This window comes from Cajanus cajan, chromosome 7, assembly GCF_000230855.2.
Source record: "Cajanus cajan strain Asha chromosome 7, NIPB_CcT2T_4, whole genome shotgun sequence".
Classification (NCBI taxonomy): domain Eukaryota; kingdom Viridiplantae; phylum Streptophyta; class Magnoliopsida; order Fabales; family Fabaceae; genus Cajanus; species Cajanus cajan.
Genome location: NC_138523.1, coordinates 12,761,880 through 12,775,920, shown reverse-complemented (window position 1 = coordinate 12,775,920; position 14,041 = coordinate 12,761,880).

The following is a 14,041-nucleotide window of genomic DNA, read 5'->3' as shown; positions in this document are numbered from 1 at the left end:
TAAGTTTTGTGTGTGAGTGCTGGAATCTTTGAAAAAAATCTGCTCCAAAAAGAAAATAGTACAAGACACACTCCACTCACAAAATGCTTCTATACCCACTCATGTGTTGCCACTTGTCTCTCTATTTTTGACTCCTTATATGTGCTGAATTTTTAATCACCCACAAGTGTAAAAACCAAGCAACATTTAAAAAGAAAATAGAAGAAAAATCTGGACAGAAAAAATTAAAAAAAAACGTGACCAAAAAAGACTAAAAGAAAAGAAAGAAAAACAAAAAGGACTTGTTGCTAAACTTGTGGATATTGACCTAATTACCCTTGCACATTGGAGTTGGACTTGGACTGAATTTTTGGACCTTATTGGACCCTCTTTGATGAAATAACACTAAGGCCAAGAAGACCAAGAGGTGATATATTGAAGGAAGCAAGAGGAATGGGTTAGTGTTGAAAAACCATAGGAGGAGTAAGCCTACTTTTGGGCCTTAGCTCCTAAGTTTTTATAGCATTTATTTTTATTCCTATTTTTGCCCTTATCTTTAATTTCCTATTTTACCCTTGTATTTTGGGGTGCTTAGGACTTAGAATTTATTTTCCTTGTATTTCCCATTTTGCCTTTGTATTATGGGGTGCTCTAGATAATTAGGTTTTTAATTTTGGGCTAGGGTGTTAATTAGAGGGTGATGCATGTTTTTTGGTGTCATTGGGTCTATTTTTGGTGTTAGAAAGGCTTAGGCCCAAGTGGAGGGCAAAGGTTGCATGGTCTTATCATGCACCTAGATATAGCCAATCTAAACCCAAAGATTCCATCCTTGGCCACCAAGTTGCATCTAGGGTTCATTTGCATTTCATTTGGAATGCATTTGCCTACTCCAAATGCAACCCTAGATGCCTCTCCTCCTATAAATACCCAACACCCCACACCTTGTAAATACTTTGGAATTTATGATATTAAGAGAGCCTTTGTGCCTTAATATTCTTCCGTAGTCCCCTTGGTCATTTCGGCCACCTATCCTTCTCATCTTCACCGTGAGTGTTCTCACCTTTAGGAGTGGCCTTCATCCATCAATGAAGTGAGCCAAAACCCTAGAGTACCACCTTAGCATTTCATCAAACACCTAGCCTCCATAAACACCATTCGCCCATCTCCATCTCCAAGGCTAGAAACCTTGAGTTCCATGATCCAAGGAGTCCGATCATCCCTCTTTCACGCTCTTAACTCAATCCATGCAAGGAGGGTTGCCATCACTCTTTGAGACACAAAAATGTGGCTGGACCTTTACAAAAAAGGACTTAAGTTTACAATTGCAAAACCTTTAAAGACTTACTCCATTCTAGTGCCATTCTAGGATTTTCTCTTTTGAGTGCTAGCCTTTTAATGTGTCTTAATTTTTGCTTGTCTTCCTTGGAATTCTTATGTTTGTCTCATTAATCTCTCTTTGAGTTTAGCTTTTTAATTGAGCTTTTTCAGTTTTTATTCCTTTGGCCTCCTTCTTGTTCTTGGTTGGTTTGTTGTCTTTGAGTGTAGGTGAAGTACTATCTCCAAGATACCCTTAGCAAAACTTCTTTGGGGGATTGAGTGGAGACTAAATCCGTGAGGTCCCAAGTGCTTTGGAGAAGAATACCATATCTCAAAGAGTGCAAATACCAAAGGAGAGGACTAACTTTGTTTGTTCCTTGTGAAGGGGAGCCAAATTGGAGGAGTTGAAGACTTGAAAATTTTGTTTTCCTAATTGTTTCTTTCTTGTGAATTTTCGGCCTTTTGTATTTTGGCCTTTGCTTTCTTTTATCTTGGTTTGTAATTGGCCATTTTTAAACCTCTTCATTTTGGTTTTAGTTCGTGTAGTTGAAGGTGATTTGAAAACCTTCACCTAGGACTTCGACTAGTATATGCTTGAAGTGTTTTTCTTTTGTATGTTTTAAAACTTTTAGTAGTATAATTGCTTAGGACTTTTTTTTGTCTCAATTTCCGTTTAGAAGGCTTGCTTTTGCCTACTAAGGGGAACGTGCACACCATACACTTGATTCTTGTGCAAAATTGTTTTTGTGAGAAAAGTGTGAAAAGGCTTAGTGATTTTTACTTGAAAAGGCTTGGTTTTTAAGTGATTCTTAGTAGTCCACCTCCCTTGATAGTTCACTTTGTACACTTAGGCCTTTTCATACCAATCTTGCATCTTGAAAACCTTTTTGTGAAAACCTTTTTTTATGACTCATTCTTTGTGAAAACCTTTTTACCAACCTTTTGAAAACAAATTTGTGAAAACCTTTTCTTGATCAAAGATGAGTGATCATTCTAGTGTACATGGTCATAATTCTTGTAGTACTAGGTCTAGTGTTAGAGATGAGATTAGAGAGTTAAAAGAGTACATAAGAAAAAAAAAGACGAGGAACACATAAAAAGAGAGGAAGAAATTAGAAAAAGGGAAAAAGAAAATGCAAGGAATAAGGAGGAAATAAAACAATTACTTGCAAAATTAGTTGAGGGGAGAGAAACTAGTGGATCCAAACCTAGGATTGTTCCAACTAGATCTCAAATAGGCAAAGAAGTTAGAGTCCCTAGGAGTATGCATGAGGAAGAAAATACAACAAGAGAGGTAGAACCTAGAAGAAAAGAAAAAGAAAAGAAAATAGAAAAGAAAGAAAAAATAAAGAAAATTATAGAAAAAGTTCAAGAGTGGTTAGAAAATGAAAAACAACAACCAACACTCTTAGAGAAGAGTAAGGAGGATAATGTTTCTTCCAAAGGACTTATGCTTGAAGAGAGTCACTTTCCCATTGAAAATGATTTAAAAAAGACTTTCTTCATTCATCAAGACCTTAACTTTTTCTCTCATGTTGCCACTAGTCATGAAGTGGAGATTCAAAAACAAATCCTTTTTAAAGAAAAAGAATCTCAACTTCAAGATTTAGTGAAGAAGAAGTGGACTTCACTTAGTCTCACTTCTTGTGCTACTTCCTTGGTGGTGCTTAAGGAAGATAAGCCTTCTTTCTTTAAGACTCTTTCTACTTTAGTTGTCCTCATAAAGCACCCAACTTTTGATTGTTGGTCCCTACGGTTAGAATCTAGAAGGGGGGGTTGAATAGATTCTATGTTAGTTTTCCTTTTCTTGTTTGCTTTCTAAATCTTTACCAAACAAATCTTGATTTAAAACAAACCTTTAAACATAAAAAGTAATTCAGAGTTATATATGCACAGCTTATCCAACAAGATTTGAATAACACAATTAATACAAGATATGTAAAGATTGAATTTATCAATTACCAAGAATCTTTAAAGTTCAGTTTCTGCAGATAATGTTTTTCTTCATACAACATTAATCAAGAAACTTATACAGAATGTAAAGAGTGTAAGAGTTAAGAAAATCATGCACCAAGATATATACTGGTTCAGCCATCCAAAGGCCTACATCCAGTTTCAGATTTAGATACACCTCTAAATCCAGTCAAATCCACTATTGATATTCTTTACATGCACCCTGCACAAGCAATATCCAATCAATGAATTTAACAAGCAAATCTTGACACCCACAAGATTAACAAACCATTTCTTGACTCCACAAGAAACATATAACCCAAGAATATTGATCCCACAATATCCTACTTGAGAAAAACCTATCTCAAGATTTCTCTTTACACAACTCTTCCAGAGATTCTCTAATCTCAAGAGTTAAAACCATTCAAACAATAACAAAAGATCAGAAACGAGTACACCTGTTCGTGTAGATATGATCTTCAACAACGTAAACCAGTTTAGAATGAATTTTCTATATGAACTTCATCTTCTTGAATTGATCTTGCACACTTCTTTTTCCAAAAGTTGATTTTCAGCAGATATGTTCTTTCTTTCTTTTTCAGAAAATCTTTTTCTCTTTTGCAGTAATGTGTATTCTAAAAAAAAAGTCTCTCTTGTGTGTGTAAGTATTTCTATTTCTTCCGTGTGTGAAAATTCTCTTTTAAAAGCTTCAGTTTTAATCTTATTTAAAGACAATTTTCATGTGCAAGGAAACAGTTATTTCAGTTATATTCATAACGGAGATAATCTATTACCTGTGATGGTAATCTATTACCACGAGTTAGAATAACTGAACTAATTATTTCAGCTCCTGTTTTAATCTATTACCTAACATGGTAACCGATTAACACGATGCCAAAATAACACAAAACTCACATTTGGAACAGAGGTAATCGATTACTTTAAAGAGATAATCGATTAACACGATCCTTTTTCCTCTTGAAATCATCAGAATCAGTTTGGTAATCTATTACCACACATGGTAATCGATTATTCCAGTATCAATCAGTTTTTCAACATGAGTCAGGTAATCTATTACCAGTTCAGGTAATCTATTCCTTAACTCAGAAAATTTCTGATGTTTTCAAGTTTTCATTTAAAGTCTCAAACACTCAGTAAATTAATACTTCATGTTCTCAACAATGAATGAAATAAGAAAAATGAGTATTATGATATTTTCACCTTCATGTTAATTACTAATTTTTAACACATAACAAACAAACACATACAAGCCTAATCTTTTAAACAATCAATACATTATCCTTTTGACATAGGCTTAAAATAAAAAGCAACATGAGCAAAACATCAAAACTAAAACTTCTAGGGAACATCTTCCAGATGTAGATTCTTCAATCTTCAACAATCTCCCCCTTTTTGGTTTTGATGAGCCAAACTCTTCATGTTGACTTTCACAATCATCATGTTGTTTTGTTTCACTTGTTTGTTTGAAATTTGAACTTGAATTTGAACCTGCATATGTCTAGAACAAAAACTTCCATACAAAGCATTATGCAGTTCTATTTCCATTTCTTTCTTATACAATACATAAACAACCATATAAACATTTAATCAGTTTCTCATGAATTTCTCCCCCTGTTTGGCTTAACCAAACCAAAAAAAACAGAGTAAACAGAGAAATAACATGATACTTATGCAACAAAAACAACAAGCACTTAATAAGACTTTCATCATATAAGCATTAAAAATGTTCAGAAGCATACAAATACTACAACTATTACAAACTTTAAGTCTGAAATATAAATCAAAGTATTTATGCAGAACAAATTAAAATGCAGTGCCTAAAATGTAATGCATAACTAAATTTCTTCAGGGTAGGGTATGTTCATCGCATCCAGTCGTTCAGATATAGATTCAAGACAAGCCTTCAGCTCTTGATAATCTCTTCTCTGAGTTTCTCTGATGTCATCTAGCTTTGCCAGAACAGATAGCTCAAAAGTAGAAAGAGGCTTGGGCTCTTCAGCTCCTTCCTCTTCTTCAGTTTGAACTTCAGGTTGAGACGGCTCTGTAGTCTCAGCAGTAGGAACATCTTCCTTTGCTATCCAACCAGCATCTGTTTTCACTAGCTTCATCATTTTCAGAGCTCGATCCTTGATATCATGAACATCTCTGGTGACCTCTCTTGCTTCACCAGTTAAGGGAACTTTATAGAACACCAATACCTTGCTTATGAACACAGCATATGGACACTTGCAGTCCATTAACCTCCTTGTCTTTAGCATTATGTCTTCTACCACATATACCCAATCAACTTGAATGTTGTTCTTAAAAGCTGCGAGCAGTGCCATATCTTCTTCACTGATTTGTGCGTGATTGCTCCCCCTTGCTGCCAGAATCCAAACAATTACATAATGTAGGAGTCTATCTTCCACTCGTAGACCTCCAGCATTATATGTAATTTTCCTCTTTTCTTTTCTTTTGTATTCTTTATTAGCCTCCCAGGCTGAAACATCCCTCAGCATACTCATAAAAAACGTATCTTTACCTATTGAGAAATTTTTCATCTTTAATTCATTGAAGGTAGGTTTAATACCATTTCTGGTTAATCCACCAATCTTCAAAAATACATCAGCAGATAGAGTAACTTTTATTCCTTTAACTTCTGAAACCAAAGCACCATTTTCATCTCTTCCCAAATTTGAGTAAAAGACCCTAACAAGATCAGGGTAGTACAGTCCACTTAACCCAACAAATTTGCTAACTCCTTGACAAGATAACAGAGAAGGAAATGTAAAACCTTGCTCTATAAGCCAAGACGAGTAGAGTACCTTTGGAGCCACAATGTCTTTGCAAGCAAAAGACTCATTGAAAGTTTCCTCTTGAGACTTCCTTGTGAACCACGAATGAGAATATTCTTCTTCAGGTTCTGGACGAGAGGACTCTTGTTTCTTCTTTTTAGATGTACCTTGACCTTGAGTAGTAGGACGAGGGTAATCTCTGTTGGCTTTGTGCTTTACACGCTTTCCTTTGCCAAGACTTTCCATGAATGGGGCTTAGGGTTAGGTTTTGAAAGAGATTTTGAGATAGAAAAGGGAACCAGGGGTTTCGTTCGTTTTAGTTTGAAGCAAAAATGGAGAGAGTTTTGAATTAATTTGAATTCGAAACAGATTTAAAGAGGGTTTTTGAGTACTAAAAAACACAGGGGTTCGCGTCAGGTAATCGATTAACCCAGTTGGTAATCGATTATCTCGCAACTGAAACAGGGTAATTATGCAAGTGAGTGAGTGGTAATCGATTAACCCGCATGGTAATCGATTATCACAGTGGGTATGCATCAGAAATTGCATCAAAGTAGCAGAGGTAGTCGATTACTGAAAATTGATAATCGATTACTGCTGTTGATTTTTCAGCAATTTCTTCATTTCTTCCAATGGTAATCGATTAACCCGATAGGTAATCGATTATCACAGAGAAATGTGTGCAGATACAGGGCATACTGTGTTTTGTGTGATTTCCTATTATGAGTGCACATACATCAAGTTTAAACCTATAAGTGCTTAGCAATTTCATGCATATTCACACAATCATACTTTAATTATGAGATTTAGGATAGATTGAACTCACTAATGATACCAAGATTGGTTCTTAGCTTGAAAAATCTTTCCTTTGGTAGAGGCTTTGTAAAGATGTCAGCAAGTTGATCTTCTGACATTATGAATTTGATGTCACAGTCTCCTTTCTCTACATGATCTCTGATAAAGTGATGTCTAACTTCAATGTGCTTAGTTCTTGAGTGTAGAATAGGATTCCTTGAAATGTTAATTGCACTTGTGTTGTCACACTTCAGTGGTATGTGATCAATCTTCAATTCAAAGTCTTGAAGTTGATGTTTAAACCAAATTGACTGAGCACAGCAGCTTCCAGCAGCTATATACTCAGCTTCAGCAGTTGAGAGTGCTACACAAGCTTGTTTCTTGCTCTGCCACGATATGAGACATTCTCCAAACGTGTGGCACGTTCCACTTGTACTTTTCCTATCCAATTTACAACCAGCAAAATCGGAGTCAGAGTAACCAGTTAAAGATGGAGAAGTACCTTTAGGATACCACAATCCAACATTGATTGTGCCTTTCAAATACTTCAGTATTTTCTTTACAGCCTTCAGATGTGATTCCTTTGGTTTTGATTGGAATCTAGCACATACACATACACTGTACACGATGTCAGGTCTGCTAGCTGTTAGATACAGAAGAGATCCAATGATCCCTCTATACATTGATTCTTCAACATCTTTTCCTGCAATATCACTATCTAGATAACAATTAGTAGACATAGGAGTATTTGATATCTTACAATTCTCCATATCAAATTTCTTTAACAGTTCTTTGCTATATTTAGTTTGATGTAGAAAAATTCCATTTTCCATTTGTTTGACTTGTAGTCCTAGGAAGAAGCTTAATTCTCCCATCATAGACATATCAAACTCCTTCTGCATATTGGAAACAAATTCTCCACAAAGAGATTGGTTAGTTGATCCAAATATTATATCATCAACATAAATCTGAATCAGCAGAATATCTTTTGATTTTCTCTTTATGAAAAGAGTTTTATCAACATTACCTCTTTGAAAGTCATGAGTTAGTAGAAACTTACTCAGCCTTTCATACCATTTCCTTGGAGCTTGTTTCAGTCCATACAAAGCTTTCTTGAGCTTGTAAACATGCTTAGGTAATTTGCAGTCAACAAAACCAGGTGGTTGAGCTACATAAACTTCTTCATCAATTAAACCATTTAAAAATGCACTTTTCACATCCATTTGATATAGTTTGAAATCAAACACACAAGCAAATGCAAGTAAAAGCCTAACAGCTTCTAATCTAGCAACTGGAGCATATGTTTCACCAAAGTCTATACCTTCCTGTTGATTGTATCCTTTGGCTACTAGTCTAGCTTTATTTTTAACTATAACACCTTCTTCATTTAGTTTGTTTCTGAAAACCCATTTTGTACCAATGATATTCATATTCTTATTGAAAGGAACTAAAATCCAAACATCATTTCTTTTGAATTGATTCAGTTCATCATGCATGGCCATTATCCAAAATTCATCTTTTAATGCATGTTCCACACATAATGGTTCAATTTGAGAAACAAATGCCATATCATCACTTAGAAGATTAAAAGAGTGTCTAGTAGAAACTCCCTTATTTATATCTCCAAGAATGTTATCCAGAGATAGATCTTTGGGTTTCCTCCATTCTTTGGGTAGTGATGTGTCTTCAGATGGTGTTTTCTGCTGTAGTTCCAGTTTTTCTTCTTCTTGTGTAATACTGTCACCTATCTCATCTTCATCATTAAGAGATTTTCCTTTTTCAAGGATGTTAGTTTCATCAAAAGTAACATGTATAGATTCTTCAACAGATAAGGTACTTTTGTTAAAGACTCTATATGCTTTGCTAATTGCAGAATATCCAATAAAAACTCCTTCATCAGCCTTAGCATCAAATTTTCCAAGAGTGTCTTTTCCATTATTCAGAACAAAACACTTACAGCCAAACACTTTAAAATGTGAAATGTCAGGCTTTCTTCCTTTGTAAAGCTCATATGGTGTTTTCTTTAAAATAGGTCTAATCAAGATTCTATTTAGAACATAGCATGCAGTGCTTACTGCATCAGCCCAAAAGTATTTTGGTAAACCATTTTCATTTAACATGGCTCTTGCTAGCTCTATTAGAGATCTATTTTTCCTCTCTACAACTCCATTTTGTTGAGGAGTTCTAGGGACAGAAAAATTGTGATTAATACCATTTTCTTCACAAAAAGTTTGAAAAGATTCATTTTGAAATTCACCACCATGATCACTTCGCAAAGATTTAATTTTCAAGTCCTTTTCATTCTGAATTCTTTTTGAAATGATTCTAAAGGCTTTAAAAGCATTGTCTTTATGGGATATAAATGCAACCCATGTGAATCTGGCGTAGTCATCAATGAGAACTAAAGCATAAGTGTTTCCACCTAGACTTTTGGTTCTTGATGGTCCAAAGAGATCCATGTGCAAAAGTTCCAGCGGTCTAGAGGTTGACATAACTTTCTTTGATTTAAAAGAAGCTCTAGTCTGCTTTCCCTTTTGACATGCATCACAAAGTCCTTGTTTAGAGAACTTGATCTTTGGAAGACCACTAACAAGATCTTTAGATGCAAGTCTATTTAACTGATCTGCATTTATATGTGCAATGCGTCTATGCCATAACCATGTTATATTATCATGTGATGTGAGACAAGAATTGGATGATGAATGCTCTAAGTCTAAGATGTATATGTTATTGACTCTTTTTCCTATAAGCAGGACTTCATTTGATTCCTTATCACAAACCATACAGCATTGATTATTAAAAGAGATATTGTAATTTTTGTCACAAAGCTGGCTAATACTAAGCAGGTTATATTTGAGACCTTCTACATACAGGACATTTTCAATGAGAGTATTGGAATTGTTACCAACACTGCCTGAGCCTAGTATTCTGCCTTTGTTGTTATCTCCATATGTTACAGATCCTCCTTCTTTTTCCTGTAATGAGATAAATTTGCTTTTATCTCCTGTCATGTGTCTTGAGCAGCCGCTGTCTAAGTACCACATTGATTGCTTTGCTCTCAAGCACACCTGCAACACAAGTTATTTAATTTGATTTTGGTACCCAATGGATCTTGGGTCCTGGAGAATCAGTGAGTACATAATCTAATTTCTTAATCCATTTATATTTTCCACTAGGAATGCCAAATTTCCTTATCATGCATCTGTAGTAGTTATGACCAGATTTCATACAATAGTTACATGAGTGGGAATTAATGGATTTCATAACATTAACATTCTGTTTTTCTTTATCCTTTGCTTTTAATGCAGCATACAATGTTTCACAGTTCTCACATGGTGACTTTAGTTTAGAGATATCTGAAAGTAGTTTCCTGTTATCATTCTCTAAATCAGAAATTTTATCTCTCATGTGTGTCATTTTCTTTTTGTAAACATTATTTGATTTTTCTAATTTCTTTGCTTCAGCATACAGTTCAGCAAATGCATTTTGCAATTCATCATACGAGTCAATAGATGAGTCAGAATCATATACCTCATAATCTGAATTATGTTTGGTCATGAGACAGAGATTTGCTTCCTGATCCTCATCACTATCACTTGAAGTTGTTGAGGCATTCTCTTCCCATGCTATGTATGCTTTCTTTTTCTTTGATCTGAACTTTTGTTTCGTCTCCTCATTCTTTTTCAGGCTTGGACAGTCAGCTCTCATGTGTCCAGCTTTTCCACATTCAAAACATTTGAACTTTGGAGATGAGTTTTCATTCTTCTTGAAGGATTTCTTCTGACTGGAGAATCTCTTATTGTTGTTCTTCCTTCTCATGAATTTTCTGAAATTCTTCACCATTAGATTTAATTCTTCTTGTTCAGAACTTTCATTGCTGCTATCCTCTTCATCACTTGAGGATTCTTTTACCTTTAAGGCCAGACCTTTTGCCTTTTTATCTTTTTGTTCTTCATCAGCAATCCTTGACAGATCCATCTCATATTCTCTTAGCTTTCCAAATAACTCAGCACTTGTCATCTGAGCTAAGTTCTTTGACTCTGTAATTGCTGTGACAGTTGGTTGCCATCTTCTGTTTAGTGACTTCAGGATTTTGACATTTACTTCTTCTTCCACGAAGTCTTTCCCTAATCCTTTTAGGTGATTTATTATGTGAATGAACCTCTTTTGCATATCCATGACAGTTTCACCTTGATTCATTCTGAAGGTTTCATATTCCTGAATGAGTGTGTTCTTTCTAGCTCTTCTCACTTCTGGAGTTCCTTCATGTGTTACTTGGATTAAATCCCAAGCTTCCTTTGCTGTAGAACAAGCTGAAATTCTAAAAAATTCATCAGAATTTAGTGCAGAATGTATGATATTTAAAGCTTTTGCATCATTCTCTGCTCTTCTAATTTCACTTTGATCCCAGCTATCATATTGTTTCTCAATTTCTTTTCCTCCCTCTATCTTAGTGGGTATTTTGTAATCTGTGATTACAGCCTGCCAAATATTTCTATGAACAGATTCCATGAAAATTTTCATTCTAACTTTCCAAAAGGGATAGTTATCTCCACAAAACAATGGGGGTCTGTTTATAGAAGCACCTTCAGCAAACGGTAATTGATTACCAGCCATCTAACCTTTCTAAAGATCTAGTCTTGAATGTTTTACAAGATACAGCTCTGGTACCAATTGTTGGTCCCTACGGTTAGAATCTAGAAGGGGGGGTTGAATAGATTCTATGTTAGTTTTCCTTTTCTTGTTTGCTTTCTAAATCTTTACCAAACAAATCTTGATTTAAAACAAACCTTTAAACATAAAAAGTAATTCAGAGTTATATATGCACAGCTTATCCAACAAGATTTGAATAACACAATTAATACAAGATATGTAAAGATTGAATTTATCAATTACCAAGAATCTTTAAAGTTCAGTTTCTGCAGATAATGTTTTTCTTCATACAACATTAATCAAGAAACTTATACAGAATGTAAAGAGTGTAAGAGTTAAGAAAAACCAAGATATATACTGGTTCAGCCATCCAAAGGCCTACATCCAGTTTCAGATTTAGATACACCTCTAAATCCAGTCAAATCCACTATTGATATTCTTTACATGCACCCTGCACAAGCAATATCCAATCAATGAATTTAACAAGCAAATCTTGACACCCACAAGATTAACAAACCATTTCTTGACTCCACAAGAAACATATAACCCAAGAATATTGATCCCACAATATCCTACTTGAGAAAAACCTATCTCAAGATTTCTCTTTACACAACTCTTCCAGAGATTCTCTAATCTCAAGAGTTAAAACCATTCAAACAATAACAAAAGATCAGAAACGAGTACACCTGTTCGTGTAGATATGATCTTCAACAACGTAAACCAGTTTAGAATGAATTTTCTATATGAACTTCATCTTCTTGAATTGATCTTGCACACTTCTTTTTCCAAAAGTTGATTTTCAGCAGATATGTTCTTTCTTTCTTTTTCAGAAAATCTTTTTCTCTTTTGCAGTAATGTGTATTCTAAAAAAAAAGTCTCTCTTGTGTGTGTAAGTATTTCTATTTCTTCCGTGTGTGAAAATTCTCTTTTAAAAGCTTCAGTTTTAATCTTATTTAAAGACAATTTTCATGTGCAAGGAAACAGTTATTTCAGTTATATTCATAACGGAGATAATCTATTACCTGTGATGGTAATCTATTACCACGAGTTAGAATAACTGAACTAATTATTTCAGCTCCTGTTTTAATCTATTACCTAACATGGTAACCGATTAACACGATGCCAAAATAACACAAAACTCACATTTGGAACAGAGGTAATCGATTACTTTAAAGAGATAATCGATTAACACGATCCTTTTTCCTCTTGAAATCATCAGAATCAGTTTGGTAATCTATTACCACACATGGTAATCGATTATTCCAGTATCAATCAGTTTTTCAACATGAGTCAGGTAATCTATTACCAGTTCAGGTAATCTATTCCTTAACTCAGAAAATTTCTGATGTTTTCAAGTTTTCATTTAAAGTCTCAAACACTCAGTAAATTAATACTTCATGTTCTCAACAATGAATGAAATAAGAAAAATGAGTATTATGATATTTTCACCTTCATGTTAATTACTAATTTTTAACACATAACAAACAAACACATACAAGCCTAATCTTTTAAACAATCAATACATTATCCTTTTGACATAGGCTTAAAATAAAAAGCAACATGAGCAAAACATCAAAACTAAAACTTCTAGGGAACATCTTCCAGATGTAGATTCTTCAATCTTCAACATTGATTTGTATGATTTGTTGGATACATCTCATGGTGTCCTATTTTCTATTTTTGATCTTGAGGGAAGTTCAAACTTATTTGAACTTAACTTGGTTACTTCCCTACAAGAAAAACTTAGATTATATGAGTTTTCTAGACTCCTCTTAACACCTTTTTCTCATATATATCTAACAAATAATGCAATAAAAAGTTGTTTAGGTAATTGTTTAGTTAAGTTTTCTTTATTTTCTAGTACATACCTAGGTCACTACATTGGGTACCTCCAACAAGATATTTAAGTTTTTAGGACTAATGCATTAGTGTGCTATAGTTTTAGTCTTTTTACCTTTTTAGGTTTTGGTTATACATCTAGACTTCATGGGGAGGATCCTATCTTTCGCATTAGAGAGTCTAGTCCTTTTAATTTAGACAATCTTTTTAGCATTTTTAGTAGAACTCCTCTTAGGATACACTTTCCATTTCTATCAAATACTATTACCTCTAATGTTTATTTTTATGTTTTTGTAGGTTATGATGCCCACCATGAGGAACCTTTTGATTTGAGGTCAAATCCTTTTCAAGAGGGAGAGAATGATGGAATAACACTAAGGCCAAGAAGTCCAAGAGGTGATGTATTGAAGGAAGCAAAAGGAATGGGTTAGTGTTGAAAAATCATAGGAGGAGTGAGGCCACTTTTGGACCTTAGCTCTTAAGTTTTTATTAGCATAACATTTATTTTATTCCTATTTTGCCCTTGTATTTGATTTCCTATTTTACCCTTGTATCTTGGGGTATTTTACTCTTAGAATTTATTTTACTTGTATTTCCCATTTACCCTTGTATTTTGGGGTATCTTAGTCATAGGATTTATTTTCTTTTGTATTTCCCATTTTACCCTTGTATTATGGGGTGCTTTAGATCATAGGTTTTTATTTTTGGGC